The following is a 3,112-nucleotide window of genomic DNA, read 5'->3' as shown; positions in this document are numbered from 1 at the left end:
CAGCAAAAGCAAAAATTGACAAATGGGATCTAATTAAACTAAAGAGCTTTTGCACAGCAAAAGAAACTACCATCAGAGTGAACAGGCAACCTACAGAATGGGAGAAAATTTTTGCAACCTACTCATCTGACAAAGGGCTAATATCCAGAATCTACAAAGAACTCAAACAAATATACGAGAAAAAAACAAACAACCCCATCAAAAAGTGGGGAAAGGATATGAACAGACATTTCTCAAAAGAAGATATTCATACAGCCAACAGACACATGAAAAAATGCTCATCGTCACTCGCCATCAGAGAAATGCAAATCAAAACCACAATGAGATACCATCTCACACCAGTTAGAATGGCAATCATTAAGAAGTCAGGAAACAACAGGTGTTGGAGAGGATGTGGAGAAATAGGAACACTTTTACACTGTTGGTGGGATTGTAAACTAGTTCAACCATTATGGAAAACAGTATGGCAATTCCTCAAGGATCTAGAACTAGATGTACCATATGACCCAGCCATCCCACTACTGGGTATATACCCAAAGGATTATAAATTATTCTACTACAAAGACACATGCACACGTATGTTTATTGCGGCACTATTCACAATAGCAAAGACTTGGAATCAACCCAAATGTCCATCTGTGACAGACTGGATTAAGAAAATGTGGCACATATACACCATGGAATACTATGCAGCCATAAAAAAGGATGAGTTTGCGTCCTTTGTAGGGACATGGATGCAGCTGGAAACAATCATTCTTAGCAAACTATCACAAGAACAGAAAACCAAACACCGCATGTTCTCACTCATAGGTGGGAACTGAACAATGAGATCACTTGGACTCGGGAAGGGGAACGTCACGCACTGGGGCCTATCATGGGGAGGGGGGAGGGGGGAGGAGGGAGGGATTGCATTGGGGAGTTATACATGATATAAATGATGAATTGATAAAAAAGTAAAATAAAATAAAAAAATAAAATAAAAAAAAAAAAAAAAAAAAAAAAAAAAAAACTACATTCCACATGATGGTGGCGAAGTCATAAAATACTTTGCCACCATGTTAAGTATTCTTAAAATAAGACACATTCTCCTAATGTCACACTGAGAAATAGAGAACTAACATCATCATATATTGGCCACTGCATAGTAAATAACAAAATGTTGTAGAGAGTTAAATAAAAATCATCACAGTTAATATATGCTTCTGTGAATATTTTGCCTTGTCCTGAAACCAAATTATTAATTGGTAAAAATTTGAGTTTTTAAAAATCTATCTAGCTTTTTAAATTTTAACATTAATATAATGTAATATAAATTTATGTATTTATATTCCATTGTGGGTTAAACATTTTTAAGTATTTGGCCGTGTTATGTAATAGTAAATAGTAATATAGCATGTATAAAATGAAATAGTCACATTTCCTCTTTTGAGAATTTGAAATTATCATAACTTTTTTGTTCAAGTAGGTTTTATACTTCAAAAATATATATTTAAGTACAAATATATATATATTTAAGTGTATATATACATATTATATATATTTAAGTATATATACATATTATATATATTTAAGTGTATATATACATATTATATATCTATATTTAAGTACAAATAAGTGTTTTTGGTAGAGTCAGGATTCCACCATGTTAGCCAGGTTGGTCTAGAACTTCTGGCCTTAAGTGATCCACCCACCTCAGCCTCCCAAACTGCTGAGATTACATGCGTGAGCTACTGCACCAGGCCAGAATATTTAGATTAAAACAAAAATTGTAGTACTTATATTTTCTTGAATATCATAAAGAACTTTGTTATAATTTTTAGAGTATTCATGGAATGATATTTCTAGTATTATTTGCCATATATAAATATTAAATTCTTTCACAAATAGTTTGAGTCAATTAATAACTTTTTATGTTTTTAGAGTGTATTCTTCAGAACACCAGTTCCTTAAAATGCTCCAAGTAAAACAGGTTCCACGATCTAAATAAGTTGAGAAATTCTGTACACTATGTCTCTTTTCAGGATTTATTGTGCACTTTCATAAACTGGGGGCTCTGAAGAGTCTTAAGGAAGCAAACCTATTAAGTCTATTACAGTGTTTTCCAAATTTTCTGGACAATGAAACATGTAATAATAGCATAATAACTATGCAGAAATAGCATCCTCAAAACTTATTCTAAAGGGCATAGACATACAAGTTGAATTCCTTTTTGCCATTTTCTTTGTAATTCAGGTTGTTTGTGTGGGTTTTTGAAAATAACACTGGAGTAGGTATCACCAAAACTGAATTACATTATATTCTGCTGCTAAGAAGCAGTTTGATTTTAAGTCATCCAATCCCTATGAGTCTCAATGTACTCACTGATAAAACAAGCATATTATAAAATACTCTGGAATTCTTTTCTAAATCTCTGTTTTGTTATTCCATAATGTATATTTTATCCCACTTTTCAAAGACATGGGCTTTTTCAAATTTCCTGCATCCCAGTTATTATCATAAGGCCGGGCACAGTGTTTATTCAATGTAAATAAAAGGCTCCTAAAAGTATGTGAAAGAAACAGAAATCAGTGTAAGAAGTTTTTGTTCAGCTTATAAAACATAATACCTACATTAGTGTTACAGCTCTTTTAGAATTTGGTTAGTGGTCTTTCTGTCTTTTTTTTTTTTTTGCTGGAAAGCCCCTAAAAATAAAAAGAAAAATAAAAAAATATAACCTATATAATCATGGCTTTCAATAAAAGGTATAGATTGGTTTTTCTCTTGTATGATAAGCAATGTGGAGACAACTCATCCAGGGCTGAATCACAAGGCCAAGGCCAAAGTCTCTGCAATTCCATTAGCGTTTCCCTCATGTTGGCATGATGGCTGCTGCAGCTCCAGCCATAATATCCACCCTTCCAACAAAAAGAAAAAAGTGATAGTGAAAAGCAGGGGGTGCCTACAGGAATAAAGCGATAATTTCCCAATTATCCCAAGCAGACTTAGTTTTGCTATCTCATTCAGCATGTAAAGAGTATCTAGCACATTGTAAGAACTCAGAAATATTTGTTGAATGACTCAAGCTCATAGGCCAGCTCTTTCTTCCATGATTATGCTCAGACATTACCAGGTT

General features: G+C 33.2%; 1 pseudogene; it reads left to right on the top strand.

Annotated features, from left to right (window-relative positions):
* The first annotated feature begins 2,611 nt into the window (after positions 1-2,611).
* LOC115898464 lies at positions 2,612-2,683 on the top strand (annotated as a pseudogene).
* The last annotated feature ends 429 nt before the right edge of the window (positions 2,684-3,112 follow it).

The sequence above is a fragment of the Rhinopithecus roxellana genome, chromosome 6 (genome assembly GCF_007565055.1).
Source record: "Rhinopithecus roxellana isolate Shanxi Qingling chromosome 6, ASM756505v1, whole genome shotgun sequence".
NCBI lineage: Eukaryota > Metazoa > Chordata > Mammalia > Primates > Cercopithecidae > Rhinopithecus > Rhinopithecus roxellana.
The sequence above is the reverse complement of the archived record's forward strand: the minus strand, read 5'-3'. Positions and strand labels throughout refer to the sequence as shown.